Genomic DNA, 17,252 nt, shown 5'->3' with positions numbered 1-17,252 from the left:
TCCTGCGAGTGCAAGTCTTACAGAACAAGAGCAACACAAATTAAATCTCTGACAACAATTCCTGTGTGCAGACAGACTCAAGGTGTGATTCTAGGCAGAAAACAATATTTGATTGGCAATTTCAAAGCACATTTACTACTGTGGTAGAGCAAGTGATAATTACTGTAACAGCCTGACACATTTTCCTTATAGTTTAGAGAGGCAGAAAAGAGCACATGTCCTAACAGCTACTAGAGACCATGAGTATGTGGAACCTTGGTGAGTGATTAGACTAGAGCAAAGGAAATGAGCCTTGGTGACGTTGAATGTGTTAGCGTTACACACTGCTATCTGAAATACCACACAGTGCTGCATAGTAAGCATGGGAGTGCAGGAGAAGCAGCTGACTGTGTGCTAAGAGTGTGTTTCTGGAGACTGTGTATTGTCAGGTGCAAGAGAGATCTGCATGGACGCTTGCACAACTGCATGAAGACTGCAGAGATGTATGTAAGAGTACATGTGTGGTAAGGGTTAATTGGAGTTTTGAACATGTAGGAACTACCTCACCCATTGCAGGAGTGGAAGGAAAATCTACCCTGTTGATATCAAATGTGTTAGCATTTGCCTCTCATCTGTGAGATATTGATTTGTGCTGAATGCTAACCATCACAGTTCAAGAAAACAAGCTGCCCCTTTCCTGCGAGTGCAAGTCTTACAGAACAAGAGCAACACAAATTAAATCTATGACAACAATTCCTGTGTGCAGACAGACTCAAGGTGTGATTCTAGGCAGAAAACAATATTTGATTGGCAATTTCAAAGCACATTTACTACTGTGGTAGAGCAAGTGATAATTACTGTAACAGCCTGACACATTTTCCTTATAGTTTAGAGAGGCAGAAAAGAGCACATGTCCTAACAGCTACTAGAGACCATGAGTATGTGGAACCTTGGTGAGTGATTAGACTAGAGCAAAGGAAATGAGCCTTGGTGACGTTGAATGTGTTAGCGTTACACACTGCTATCTGAAATACCACACAGTGCTGCATAGTAAGCATGGGAGTGCAGGAGAAGCAGCTGGCTATGTGCTAAGAGTGTGTTTCTGGAGACTGTGTATTGTCAGGTGCAAGAGAGATCTGCATGGACGCTTGCACAACTGCATGAAGACTGCAGAGATGTATGTAAGAGTACATGTGTGGTAAGGGTTAATTGGAGTTTTGAACATGTAGGAACTACCTCACCCATTGCAGGAGTGGAAGGAAAATCTACCCTGTTGATATCAAATGTGTTAGCATTTGCCTCTCATCTGTGAGATATTGATTTGTGCTGAATGCTAACCATCACAGTTCAAGAAAACAAGCTGCCCCTTTCCTGCGAGTGCAAGTCTTACAGAACAAGAGCAACACAAATTAAATCTCTGACAACAATTCCTGTGTGCAGACAGACTCAAGGTGTGATTCTAGGCAGAAAACGATATTTGATTGGCAATTTCAAAGCACATTTACTACTGTGGTAGAGAAAGTGATAATTACTGTAACAGCCTGACACATTTTCCTCATAGTTTAGAGAGGCAGAAAAGAGCAAATGTCCTAACAGCTACTAGAGACCATGAGTATGTGGAACCTTGGTGAGTGATTAGACTAGAGCAAAGGAAATGAGCCTTGGTGACGTTGAATGTGTTAGCGTTACACACTGCTATCTGAAATACCACACAGTGCTGCATAGTAAGCATGGGAGTGCAGGAGAAGCAGCTGGCTGTGTGCTAAGAGTGTGTTTCTGGAGACTGTGTATTGTCAGGTGCAAGAGAGATCTGCATGGACGCTTGCACAACTGCATGAAGACTGCAGAGATGTATGTGAGAGTACATGTGTGGTAAGGGTTAATTGGAGTTTTGAACATGTAGGAACTACCTCACCCATTGCAGGAGTGGAAGGAAAATCTACCATGTTGATTTCAAATGTGTTAGCATTTGCCTCTCATTTGTGAGATAGTGATTTGTGCTGAATGCTAACCATCACAGTTCAAGAAAACAAGCTGCCCCTTTCCTGCGAGTGCAAGTCTTACAGAACAAGAGCAACACAAATTAAACCTATGACAACAATTCCTGTGTGCAGACAGACTCATGGTGTGATTCTAGGCAGAAAACGATATTTGATTGGCAATTTCAAAGCACATTTACTACTGTGGTAGAGCAAGTGATAATTACTGTAACAGCCTGACACATTTTCCTCATAGTTTAGAGAGGCAGAAAAGAGCACATGTCCTAACAGCTACTAGAGACCATGAGTATGTGGAACCTTGGTGAGTGATTAGACTACAGCAAAGGAAATGAGCCTTGGTGACGTTGAATGTGTTAGCGTTACACACTGCTATCTGAAATACCACACAGTGCTGCATAGTAAGCATGGGAGTGCAGGAGAAGCAGCTGGCTGTGTGCTAAGAGTGTGTTTCTGGAGACTGTGTATTGTCAGGTGCAAGAGAGATCTGCATGGACGCTTGCATAACTGCATGAAGACTGCAGAGATGTATGTAAGAGTACATGTGTGGTAAGGGTTAATTGGAGTTTTGAACATGTAGGAACTACCTCACCCATTGCAGGAGTGGAAGGAAAATCTACCCTGTTGATTTCAAATGTGTTAGCATTTGCCTCTCATCTGTTAGATATTGATTTGTGCTGAATGCTAACCATCACAGTTCAAGAAAACAAGCTGCCCCTTTCCTGCGAGTGCAAGTCTTACAGAACAAGAGCAACACAAATTAAATCTCTGACAACAATTCCTGTGTGCAGACAGACTCAAGGTGTGATTCTAGGCAGAAAACGATATTTGATTGGCAATTTCAAAGCACATTTACTACTGTGGTAGAGCAAGTGATAATTACTGTAACAGCCTGACACATTTTCCTAATAGTTTAGAGAGGCAGAAAAGAGCACATGTCCTAACAGCTACTAGAGACCATGAGTATGTGGAACCTTGGTGAGTGATTAGACTAGAGCAAAGGAAATGAGCCTTGGTGACGTTGAATGTGTTAGCGTTACACACTGCTATCTGAAATACCACACAGTGCTGCATAGTAAGCATGGGAGTGCAGGAGAAGCAGCTGGCTGTGTGCTAAGAGTGTGTTTCTGGAGACTGTGTATTGTCAGGTGCAAGAGAGATCTGCATGGACGCTTGCACAACTGCATGAAGACTGCAGAGATGTATGTAAGAGTACATGTGTGGTAAGGGTTAATTGGAGTTTTGAACATGTAGGAACTACCTCACCCATTGCAGGAGTGGAAGGAAAATCTTCCCTGTTGATTTCAAATGTGTTAGCATTTGCCTCTCATCTGTGAGATATTGATTTGTGCTGAATGCTAACCATCACAGTTCAAGAAAACAAACTGCCCCTTTCCTGCGAGTGCAAGTCTTACAGAACAAGAGCAACGCAAATTAAATCTCTGACAACAATTCCTGTGTGAATACAGACTCAAGGTGTGATTCTAGGCAAAAAACGATATTTGATTGGCAATTTCAAAGCACATTTACTACTGTGGTAGAGCAAGTGATAATTACTGTAACAGCCTGACACATTTTCCTTATAGTTTAGAGAGGCAGAAAAGAGCACATGTCCTAACAGCTACTAGAGACCATGAGTATGTGGAACCTTGGTGAGTGATTAGACTAGAGCAAAGGAAATGAGCCTTGGTGACGTTGAATGTGTTAGCGTTACACACTGCTATCTGAAATACCACACAGTGCTGCATAGTAAGCATGGGAGTGCAGGAGAAGCAGCTGGCTGTGTGCTAAGAGTGTGTTTCTGGAGACTGTGTATTGTCAGGTGCAAGAGAGATCTGCATGGACGCTTGCACAACTGCATGAAGACTGCAGAGATGTATGTAAGAGTACATGTGTGGTAAGGGTTAATTGGAGTTTTGAACATGTAGGAACTACCTCACCCATTGCAGGAGTGGAAGGAAAATCTACCCTGTTGATATCAAATGTGTTAGCATTTGCCTCTCATCTGTGAGATATTGATTTGTGCTGAATGCTAACCATCACAGTTCAAGAAAACAAGCTGCCCCTTTCCTGCGAGTGCAAGTCTTACAGAACAAGAGCAACACAAATTAAATCTATGACAACAATTCCTGTGTGCAGACAGACTCATGGTGTGATTCTAGGCAGAAAACGATATTTGATTGGCAATTTCAAAGCACATTTACTACTGTGGTAGAGCAAGTGATAATTACTGTAACAGCCTGACACATTTTCCTTATAGTTTAGAGAGGCAGAAAAGAGCACATGTCCTAACAGCTACTAGAGACCATGAGTATGTGCAACCTTGGTGAGTGATTAGACTAGAGCAAAGGAAATGAGCCTTGGTGACGTTGAATGTGTTAGCGTTACACACTGCTATCTGAAATACCACACAGTGCTGCATAGTAAGCATGGGAGTGCAGGAGAAGCAGCTGGCTGTGTGCTAAGAGTGTGTTTCTGGAGACTGTGTATTGTCAGGTGCAAGAGAGATCTGCATGGACGCTTGCACAACTGCATGAAGACTGCAGAGATGTATGTAAGAGTACATGTGTGGTAAGGGTTAATTGGAGTTTTGCACATGTAGGAACTACCTCACCCATTGCAGGAGTGGAAGGAAAATCTACCCTGTTGATATCAAATGTGTTAGCATTTGCCTCTCATCTGTGAGATATTGATTTGTGCTGAATGCTAACCATCACAGTTCAAGAAAACAAGCTGCCCCTTTCCTGCGAGTGCAAGTCTTACAGAACAAGAGCAACACAAATTAAATCTCTGACAACAATTCCTGTGTGCAGACAGACTCAAGGTGTGATTCTAGGCAGAAAACAATATTTGATTGGCAATTTCAAAGCACATTTACTACTGTGGTAGAGCAAGTGATAATTACTGTAACAGCCTGACACATTTTCCTTATAGTTTAGAGAGGCAGAAAAGAGCACATGTCCTAACAGCTACTAGAGACCATGAGTATGTGGAACCTTGGTGAGTGATTAGACTAGAGCAAAGGAAATGAGCCTTGGTGACGTTGAATGTGTTAGCGTTACACACTGCTATCTGAAATACCACACAGTGCTGCATAGTAAGCATGGGAGTGCAGGAGAAGCAGCTGGCTGTGTGCTAAGAGTGTGTTTCTGGAGACTGTGTATTGTCAGGTGCAAGAGAGATCTGCATGGACGCTTGCACAACTGCATGAAGACTGCAGAGATGTATGTAAGAGTACATGTGTGGTAAGGGTTAATTGGAGTTTTGAACATGTAGGAACTACCTCACCCATTGCAGGAGTGGAAGGAAAATCTACCCTGTTGATATCAAATGTGTTAGCATTTGCCTCTCATCTGTGAGATATTGATTTGTGCTGAATGCTAACCATCACAGTTCAAGAAAACAAGCTGCCCCTTTCCTGCGAGTGCAAGTCTTACAGAACAAGAGCAACACAAATTAAATCTCTGACAACAATTCCTGTGTGCAGACAGACTCAAGGTGTGATTCTAGGCAGAAAACGATATTTGATTGGCAATTTCAAAGCACATTTACTACTGTGGTAGAGCAAGTGATAATTACTGTAACAGCCTGACACATTTTCCTCATAGTTTAGAGAGGCAGAAAAGAGCAAATGTCCTAACAGCTACTAGAGACCATGAGTATGTGGAACCTTGGTGAGTGATTAGACTAGAGCAAAGGAAATGAGCCTTGGTGACGTTGAATGTGTTAGCGTTACACACTGCTATCTGAAATACCACACAGTGCTGCATAGTAAGCATGGGAGTGCAGGAGAAGCAGCTGGCTGTGTGCTAAGAGTGTGTTTCTGGAGACTGTGTATTGTCAGGTGCAAGAGAGATCTGCATGGACGCTTGCACAACTGCATGAAGACTGCAGAGATGTATGTGAGAGTACATGTGTGGTAAGGGTTAATTGGAGTTTTGAACATGTAGGAACTACCTCACCCATTGCAGGAGTGGAAGGAAAATCTACCATGTTGATTTGAAATGTGTTAGCATTTGCCTCTCATTTGTGAGATAGTGATTTGTGCTGAATGCTAACCATCACAGTTCAAGAAAACAAGCTGCCCCTTTCCTGCGAGTGCAAGTCTTACAGAACAAGAGCAACACAAATTAAACCTATGACAACAATTCCTGTGTGCAGACAGACTCATGGTGTGATTCTAGGCAGAAAACGATATTTGATTGGCAATTTCAAAGCACATTTACTACTGTGGTAGAGCAAGTGATAATTACTGTAACAGCCTGACACATTTTCCTTATAGTTTAGAGAGGCAGAAAAGAGCACATGTCCTAACAGCTACTAGAGACCATGAGTATGTGCAACCTTGGTGAGTGATTAGACTAGAGCAAAGGAAATGAGCCTTGGTGACGTTGAATGTGTAAGCGTTACACACTGCTATCTGAAATACCACACAGTGCTGCATAGTAAGCATGGGAGTGCAGGAGAAGCAGCTGGCTATGTGCTAAGAGTGTGTTTCTGGAGACTGTGTATTGTCAGGTGCAAGAGAGATCTGCATGGACGCTTGCACAACTGCATGAAGACTGCAGAGATGTATGTAAGAGTACATGTGTGGTAAGGGTTAATTGGAGTTTTGAACATGTAGGAACTACCTCACCCATTGCAGGAGTGGAAGGAAAATCTACCCTGTTGATATCAAATGTGTTAGCATTTGCCTCTCATCTGTGAGATATTGATTTGTGCTGAATGCTAACCATCACAGTTCAAGAAAACAAGCTGCCCCTTTCCTGCGAGTGCAAGTCTTACAGAACAAGAGCAACACAAATTAAATCTCTGACAACAATTCCTGTGTGCAGACAGACTCAAGGTGTGATTCTAGGCAGAAAACAATATTTGATTGGCAATTTCAAAGCACATTTACTACTGTGGTAGAGCAAGTGATAATTACTGTAACAGCCTGACACATTTTCCTTATAGTTTAGAGAGGCAGAAAAGAGCACATGTCCTAACAGCTACTAGAGACCATGAGTATGTGGAACCTTGGTGAGTGATTAGACTAGAGCAAAGGAAATGAGCCTTGGTGACGTTGAATGTGTTAGCGTTACACACTGCTATCTGAAATACCACACAGTGCTGCATAGTAAGCATGGGAGTGCAGGAGAAGCAGCTGGCTGTGTGCTAAGAGTGTGTTTCTGGAGACTGTGTATTGTCAGGTACAAGAGAGATCTGCATGGACGCTTGCACAACTGCATGAAGACTGCAGAGATGTATGTAAGAGTACATGTGTGGTAAGGGTTAATTGGAGTTTTGAACATGTAGGAACTACCTCACCCATTGCAGGAGTGGAAGGAAAATCTACCCTGTTGATATCAAATGTGTTAGCATTTGCCTCTCATCTGTGAGATATTGATTTGTGCTGAATGCTAACCATCACAGTTCAAGAAAACAAGCTGCCCCTTTCCTGCGAGTGCAAGTCTTACAGAACAAGAGCAACACAAATTAAATCTCTGACAACAATTCCTGTGTGCAGACAGACTCAAGGTGTGATTCTAGGCAGAAAACGATATTTGATTGGCAATTTCAAAGCACATTTACTACTGTGGTAGAGCAAGTGATAATTACTGTAACAGCCTGACACATTTTCCTCATAGTTTAGAGAGGCAGAAAAGAGCAAATGTCCTAACAGCTACTAGAGACCATGAGTATGTGGAACCTTGGTGAGTGATTAGACTAGAGCAAAGGAAATGAGCCTTGGTGACGTTGAATGTGTTAGCGTTACACACTGCTATCTGAAATACCACACAGTGCTGCATAGTAAGCATGGGAGTGCAGGAGAAGCAGCTGGCTGTGTGCTAAGAGTGTGTTTCTGGAGACTGTGTATTGTCAGGTGCAAGAGAGATCTGCATGGACGCTTGCACAACTGCATGAAGACTGCAGAGATGTATGTGAGAGTACATGTGTGGTAAGGGTTAATTGGAGTTTTGAACATGTAGGAACTACCTCACCCATTGCAGGAGTGGAAGGAAAATCTACCATGTTGATTTCAAATGTGTTAGCATTTGCCTCTCATTTGTGAGATAGTGATTTGTGCTGAATGCTAACCATCACAGTTCAAGAAAACAAGCTGCCCCTTTCCTGCGAGTGCAAGTCTTACAGAACAAGAGCAACACAAATTAAACCTATGACAACAATTCCTGTGTGCAGACAGACTCATGGTGTGATTCTAGGCAGAAAACGATATTTGATTGGCAATTTCAAAGCACATTTACTACTGTGGTAGAGCAAGTGATAATTACTGTAACAGCCTGACACATTTTCCTCATAGTTTAGAGAGGCAGAAAAGAGCACATGTCCTAACAGCTACTAGAGACCATGAGTATGTGGAACCTTGGTGAGTGATTAGACTACAGCAAAGGAAATGAGCCTTGGTGACGTTGAATGTGTTAGCGTTACACACTGCTATCTGAAATACCACACAGTGCTGCATAGTAAGCATGGGAGTGCAGGAGAAGCAGCTGGCTGTGTGCTAAGAGTGTGTTTCTGGAGACTGTGTATTGTCAGGTGCAAGAGAGATCTGCATGGACGCTTGCATAACTGCATGAAGACTGCAGAGATGTATGTAAGAGTACATGTGTGGTAAGGGTTAATTGGAGTTTTGAACATGTAGGAACTACCTCACCCATTGCAGGAGTGGAAGGAAAATCTACCCTGTTGATTTCAAATGTGTTAGCATTTGCCTCTCATCTGTTAGATATTGATTTGTGCTGAATGCTAACCATCACAGTTCAAGAAAACAAGCTGCCCCTTTCCTGCGAGTGCAAGTCTTACAGAACAAGAGCAACACAAATTAAATCTCTGACAACAATTCCTGTGTGCAGACAGACTCAAGGTGTGATTCTAGGCAGAAAACGATATTTGATTGGCAATTTCAAAGCACATTTACTACTGTGGTAGAGCAAGTGATAATTACTGTAACAGCCTGACACATTTTCCTAATAGTTTAGAGAGGCAGAAAAGAGCACATGTCCTAACAGCTACTAGAGACCATGAGTATGTGGAACCTTGGTGAGTGATTAGACTAGAGCAAAGGAAATGAGCCTTGGTGACGTTGAATGTGTTAGCGTTACACACTGCTATCTGAAATACCACACAGTGCTGCATAGTAAGCATGGGAGTGCAGGAGAAGCAGCTGGCTGTGTGCTAAGAGTGTGTTTCTGGAGACTGTGTATTGTCAGGTGCAAGAGAGATCTGCATGGACGCTTGCACAACTGCATGAAGACTGCAGAGATGTATGTAAGAGTACATGTGTGGTAAGGGTTAATTGGAGTTTTGAACATGTAGGAACTACCTCACCCATTGCAGGAGTGGAAGGAAAATCTTCCCTGTTGATTTCAAATGTGTTAGCATTTGCCTCTCATCTGTGAGATATTGATTTGTGCTGAATGCTAACCATCACAGTTCAAGAAAACAAACTGCCCCTTTCCTGCGAGTGCAAGTCTTACAGAACAAGAGCAACGCAAATTAAATCTCTGACAACAATTCCTGTGTGAATACAGACTCAAGGTGTGATTCTAGGCAAAAAACGATATTTGATTGGCAATTTCAAAGCACATTTACTACTGTGGTAGAGCAAGTGATAATTACTGTAACAGCCTGACACATTTTCCTTATAGTTTAGAGAGGCAGAAAAGAGCACATGTCCTAACAGCTACTAGAGACCATGAGTATGTGGAACCTTGGTGAGTGATTAGACTAGAGCAAAGGAAATGAGCCTTGGTGACGTTGAATGTGTTAGCGTTACACACTGCTATCTGAAATACCACACAGTGCTGCATAGTAAGCATGGGAGTGCAGGAGAAGCAGCTGGCTGTGTGCTAAGAGTGTGTTTCTGGAGACTGTGTATTGTCAGGTGCAAGAGAGATCTGCATGGACGCTTGCACAACTGCATGAAGACTGCAGAGATGTATGTAAGAGTACATGTGTGGTAAGGGTTAATTGGAGTTTTGAACATGTAGGAACTACCTCACCCATTGCAGGAGTGGAAGGAAAATCTACCCTGTTGATATCAAATGTGTTAGCATTTGCCTCTCATCTGTGAGATATTGATTTGTGCTGAATGCTAACCATCACAGTTCAAGAAAACAAGCTGCCCCTTTCCTGCGAGTGCAAGTCTTACAGAACAAGAGCAACACAAATTAAATCTATGACAACAATTCCTGTGTGCAGACAGACTCATGGTGTGATTCTAGGCAGAAAACGATATTTGATTGGCAATTTCAAAGCACATTTACTACTGTGGTAGAGCAAGTGATAATTACTGTAACAGCCTGACACATTTTCCTTATAGTTTAGAGAGGCAGAAAAGAGCACATGTCCTAACAGCTACTAGAGACCATGAGTATGTGCAACCTTGGTGAGTGATTAGACTAGAGCAAAGGAAATGAGCCTTGGTGACGTTGAATGTGTTAGCGTTACACACTGCTATCTGAAATACCACACAGTGCTGCATAGTAAGCATGGGAGTGCAGGAGAAGCAGCTGGCTGTGTGCTAAGAGTGTGTTTCTGGAGACTGTGTATTGTCAGGTGCAAGAGAGATCTGCATGGACGCTTGCACAACTGCATGAAGACTGCAGAGATGTATGTAAGAGTACATGTGTGGTAAGGGTTAATTGGAGTTTTGAACATGTAGGAACTACCTCACCCATTGCAGGAGTGGAAGGAAAATCTACCCTGTTGATATCAAATGTGTTAGCATTTGCCTCTCATCTGTGAGATATTGATTTGTGCTGAATGCTAACCATCACAGTTCAAGAAAACAAGCTGCCCCTTTCCTGCGAGTGCAAGTCTTACAGAACAAGAGCAACACAAATTAAATCTCTGACAACAATTCCTGTGTGCAGACAGACTCAAGGTGTGATTCTAGGCAGAAAACAATATTTGATTGGCAATTTCAAAGCACATTTACTACTGTGGTAGAGCAAGTGATAATTACTGTAACAGCCTGACACATTTTCCTTATAGTTTAGAGAGGCAGAAAAGAGCACATGTCCTAACAGCTACTAGAGACCATGAGTATGTGGAACCTTGGTGAGTGATTAGACTAGAGCAAAGGAAATGAGCCTTGGTGACGTTGAATGTGTTAGCGTTACACACTGCTATCTGAAATACCACACAGTGCTGCATAGTAAGCATGGGAGTGCAGGAGAAGCAGCTGGCTGTGTGCTAAGAGTGTGTTTCTGGAGACTGTGTATTGTCAGGTGCAAGAGAGATCTGCATGGACGCTTGCACAACTGCATGAAGACTGCAGAGATGTATGTAAGAGTACATGTGTGGTAAGGGTTAATTGGAGTTTTGAACATGTAGGAACTACCTCACCCATTGCAGGAGTGGAAGGAAAATCTACCCTGTTGATATCAAATGTGTTAGCATTTGCCTCTCATCTGTGAGATATTGATTTGTGCTGAATGCTAACCATCACAGTTCAAGAAAACAAGCTGCCCCTTTCCTGCGAGTGCAAGTCTTACAGAACAAGAGCAACACAAATTAAATCTCTGACAACAATTCCTGTGTGCAGACAGACTCAAGGTGTGATTCTAGGCAGAAAACGATATTTGATTGGCAATTTCAAAGCACATTTACTACTGTGGTAGAGCAAGTGATAATTACTGTAACAGCCTGACACATTTTCCTCATAGTTTAGAGAGGCAGAAAAGAGCAAATGTCCTAACAGCTACTAGAGACCATGAGTATGTGGAACCTTGGTGAGTGATTAGACTAGAGCAAAGGAAATGAGCCTTGGTGACGTTGAATGTGTTAGCGTTACACACTGCTATCTGAAATACCACACAGTGCTGCATAGTAAGCATGGGAGTGCAGGAGAAGCAGCTGGCTGTGTGCTAAGAGTGTGTTTCTGGAGACTGTGTATTGTCAGGTGCAAGAGAGATCTGCATGGACGCTTGCACAACTGCATGAAGACTGCAGAGATGTATGTGAGAGTACATGTGTGGTAAGGGTTAATTGGAGTTTTGAACATGTAGGAACTACCTCACCCATTGCAGGAGTGGAAGGAAAATCTACCATGTTGATTTGAAATGTGTTAGCATTTGCCTCTCATTTGTGAGATAGTGATTTGTGCTGAATGCTAACCATCACAGTTCAAGAAAACAAGCTGCCCCTTTCCTGCGAGTGCAAGTCTTACAGAACAAGAGCAACACAAATTAAACCTATGACAACAATTCCTGTGTGCAGACAGACTCATGGTGTGATTCTAGGCAGAAAACGATATTTGATTGGCAATTTCAAAGCACATTTACTACTGTGGTAGAGCAAGTGATAATTACTGTAACAGCCTGACACATTTTCCTTATAGTTTAGAGAGGCAGAAAAGAGCACATGTCCTAACAGCTACTAGAGACCATGAGTATGTGCAACCTTGGTGAGTGATTAGACTAGAGCAAAGGAAATGAGCCTTGGTGACGTTGAATGTGTAAGCGTTACACACTGCTATCTGAAATACCACACAGTGCTGCATAGTAAGCATGGGAGTGCAGGAGAAGCAGCTGGCTATGTGCTAAGAGTGTGTTTCTGGAGACTGTGTATTGTCAGGTGCAAGAGAGATCTGCATGGACGCTTGCACAACTGCATGAAGACTGCAGAGATGTATGTAAGAGTACATGTGTGGTAAGGGTTAATTGGAGTTTTGAACATGTAGGAACTACCTCACCCATTGCAGGAGTGGAAGGAAAATCTACCCTGTTGATATCAAATGTGTTAGCATTTGCCTCTCATCTGTGAGATATTGATTTGTGCTGAATGCTAACCATCACAGTTCAAGAAAACAAGCTGCCCCTTTCCTGCGAGTGCAAGTCTTACAGAACAAGAGCAACACAAATTAAATCTCTGACAACAATTCCTGTGTGCAGACAGACTCAAGGTGTGATTCTAGGCAGAAAACAATATTTGATTGGCAATTTCAAAGCACATTTACTACTGTGGTAGAGCAAGTGATAATTACTGTAACAGCCTGACACATTTTCCTTATAGTTTAGAGAGGCAGAAAAGAGCACATGTCCTAACAGCTACTAGAGACCATGAGTATGTGGAACCTTGGTGAGTGATTAGACTAGAGCAAAGGAAATGAGCCTTGGTGACGTTGAATGTGTTAGCGTTACACACTGCTATCTGAAATACCACACAGTGCTGCATAGTAAGCATGGGAGTGCAGGAGAAGCAGCTGGCTGTGTGCTAAGAGTGTGTTTCTGGAGACTGTGTATTGTCAGGTACAAGAGAGATCTGCATGGACGCTTGCACAACTGCATGAAGACTGCAGAGATGTATGTAAGAGTACATGTGTGGTAAGGGTTAATTGGAGTTTTGAACATGTAGGAACTACCTCACCCATTGCAGGAGTGGAAGGAAAATCTACCCTGTTGATATCAAATGTGTTAGCATTTGCCTCTCATCTGTGAGATATTGATTTGTGCTGAATGCTAACCATCACAGTTCAAGAAAACAAGCTGCCCCTTTCCTGCGAGTGCAAGTCTTACAGAACAAGAGCAACACAAATTAAATCTCTGACAACAATTCCTGTGTGCAGACAGACTCAAGGTGTGATTCTAGGCAGAAAACGATATTTGATTGGCAATTTCAAAGCACATTTACTACTGTGGTAGAGCAAGTGATAATTACTGTAACAGCCTGACACATTTTCCTCATAGTTTAGAGAGGCAGAAAAGAGCAAATGTCCTAACAGCTACTAGAGACCATGAGTATGTGGAACCTTGGTGAGTGATTAGACTAGAGCAAAGGAAATGAGCCTTGGTGACGTTGAATGTGTTAGCGTTACACACTGCTATCTGAAATACCACACAGTGCTGCATAGTAAGCATGGGAGTGCAGGAGAAGCAGCTGGCTGTGTGCTAAGAGTGTGTTTCTGGAGACTGTGTATTGTCAGGTGCAAGAGAGATCTGCATGGACGCTTGCACAACTGCATGAAGACTGCAGAGATGTATGTGAGAGTACATGTGTGGTAAGGGTTAATTGGAGTTTTGAACATGTAGGAACTACCTCACCCATTGCAGGAGTGGAAGGAAAATCTACCATGTTGATTTCAAATGTGTTAGCATTTGCCTCTCATTTGTGAGATAGTGATTTGTGCTGAATGCTAACCATCACAGTTCAAGAAAACAAGCTGCCCCTTTCCTGCGAGTGCAAGTCTTACAGAACAAGAGCAACACAAATTAAACCTATGACAACAATTCCTGTGTGCAGACAGACTCATGGTGTGATTCTAGGCAGAAAACGATATTTGATTGGCAATTTCAAAGCACATTTACTACTGTGGTAGAGCAAGTGATAATTACTGTAACAGCCTGACACATTTTCCTCATAGTTTAGAGAGGCAGAAAAGAGCACATGTCCTAACAGCTACTAGAGACCATGAGTATGTGGAACCTTGGTGAGTGATTAGACTACAGCAAAGGAAATGAGCCTTGGTGACGTTGAATGTGTTAGCGTTACACACTGCTATCTGAAATACCACACAGTGCTGCATAGTAAGCATGGGAGTGCAGGAGAAGCAGCTGGCTGTGTGCTAAGAGTGTGTTTCTGGAGACTGTGTATTGTCAGGTGCAAGAGAGATCTGCATGGACGCTTGCACAACTGCATGAAGACTGCAGAGATGTATGTAAGAGTACATGTGTGGTAAGGGTTAATTGGAGTTTTGAACATGTAGGAACTACCTCACCCATTGCAGGAGTGGAAGGAAAATCTACCGTGTTGATTTCAAATGTGTTAGCATTTGCCTCTCATCTGTGAGATATTGATTTGTGCTGAATGCTAACCATCACAGTTCAAGAAAACAAGCTGCCCCTTTCCTGCGAGTGCAAGTCTTAGAGAACAAGAGCAACACAAATTAAATCTCTGACAACAATTCCTGTGTGCAGACAGACTCAAGGTGTGATTCTAGGCAGAAAACGATATTTGATTGGCAATTTCAAAGCACATTTACTACTGTGGTAGAGCAAGTGATAATTACTGTAACAGCCTGACACATTTTCCTAATAGTTTAGAGAGGCAGAAAAGAGCACATGTCCTAACAGCTACTAGAGACCATGAGTATGTGGAACCTTGGTGAGTGATTACACTAGAGCAAAGGAAATGAGCCTTGGTGACGTTGAATGTGTTAGCGTTACACACTGCTATCTGAAATACCACACAGTGCTGCATAGTAAGCATGGGAGTGCAGGAGAAGCAGCTGGCTGTGTGCTAAGAGTGTGTTTCTGGAGACTGTGTATTGTCAGGTGCAAGAGAGATCTGCATGGACGCTTGCACAACTGCATGAAGACTGCAGAGATGTATGTAAGAGTACATGTGTGGTAAGGGTTAATTGGAGTTTTGAACATGTAGGAACTACCTCACCCATTGCAGGAGTGGAAGGAAAATCTACCCTGTTGATTTCAAATGTGTTAGCATTTGCCTCTCATCTGTGAGATATTGATTTGTGCTGAATGCTAACCATCACAGTTCAAGAAAACAAACTGCCCCTTTCCTGCGAGTGCAAGTCTTACAGAACAAGAGCAACACAAATTAAATCTCTGACAACAATTCCTGTGTGAATACAGACTCAAGGTGTGATTCTAGGCAAAAAACGATATTTGATTGGCAATTTCAAAGCACATTTACTACTGTGGTAGAGCAAGTGATAATTACTGTAACAGCCTGACACATTTTCCTTATAGTTTAGAGAGGCAGAAAAGAGCACATGTCCTAACAGCTACTAGAGACCATGAGTATGTAGAACCTTGGTGAGTGATTAGACTAGAGCAAAGGAAATGAGCCTTGGTGAAGTTGAATGTGTTAGCGTTACACACTGCTATCTGAAATACCACACAGTGCTGCATAGTAAGCATGGGAGTGTAGGAGAAGCAGCTGGCTGTGTGCTAAGAGTGTGTTTCTGGAGACTGTGTATTGTCAGGTGCAAGAGAGATCTGCATGGACGCTTGCACAACTGCATGAAGACTGCAGAGATGTATGTGAGAGTACATGTGTGGTAAGGGTTAATTGGAGTTTTGAACATGTAGGAACTACCTCACCCATTGCAGGAGTGGAAGGAAAATCTACCATGTTGATTTGAAATGTGTTAGCATTTGCCTCTCATTTGTGAGATAGTGATTTGTGCTGAATGCTAACCATCACAGTTCAAGAAAACAAGCTGCCCCTTTCCTGCGAGTGCAAGTCTTACAGAACAAGAGCAACACAAATTAAACCTATGACAACAATTCCTGTGTGCAGACAGACTCATGGTGTGATTCTAGGCAGAAAACGATATTTGATTGGCAATTTCAAAGCACATTTACTACTGTGGTAGAGCAAGTGATAATTACTGTAACAGCCTGACACATTTTCCTTATAGTTTAGAGAGGCAGAAAAGAGCACATGTCCTAACAGCTACTAGAGACCATGAGTATGTGCAACCTTGGTGAGTGATTAGACTAGAGCAAAGGAAATGAGCCTTGGTGACGTTGAATGTGTTAGCGTTACACACTGCTATCTGAAATACCACACAGTGCTGCATAGTAAGCATGGGAGTGCAGGAGAAGCAGCTGGCTGTGTGCTAAGAGTGTGTTTCTGGAGACTGTGTATTGTCAGGTGCAAGAGAGATCTGCATGGACGCTTGCACAACTGCATGAAGACTGCAGAGATGTATGTAAGAGTACATGTGTGGTAAGGGTTAATTGGAGTTTTGAACATGTAGGAACTACCTCACCCATTGCAGGAGTGGAAGGAAAATCTACCCTGTTGATATCAAATGTGTTAGCATTTGCCTCTCATCTGTGAGATATTGATTTGTGCTGAATGCTAACCATCACAGTTCAAGAAAACAAGCTGCCCCTTTCCTGCGAGTGCAAGTCTTACAGAACAAGAGCAACACAAATTAAATCTCTGACAACAATTCCTGTGTGCAGACAGACTCAAGGTGTGATTCTAGGCAGAAAACAATATTTGATTGGCAATTTCAAAGCACATTTACTACTGTGGTAGAGCAAGTGATAATTACTGTAACAGCCTGACACATTTTCCTTATAGTTTAGAGAGGCAGAAAAGAGCACATGTCCTAACAGCTACTAGAGACCATGAGTATGTGGAACCTTGGTGAGTGATTAGACTAGAGCAAAGGAAATGAGCCTTGGTGACGTTGAATGTGTTAGCGTTACACACTGCTATCTGAAATACCACACAGTGCTGCATAGTAAGCATGGGAGTGCAGGAGAAGCAGCTGGCTGTGTGCTAAGAGTG

Source organism: Triturus cristatus, chromosome 1_1 (genome assembly GCF_964204655.1).
Source record: "Triturus cristatus chromosome 1_1, aTriCri1.1, whole genome shotgun sequence".
NCBI classification, from domain to species: Eukaryota; Metazoa; Chordata; class Amphibia; order Caudata; family Salamandridae; genus Triturus; species Triturus cristatus.
Note: the sequence above shows the minus strand (reverse complement) of the source record.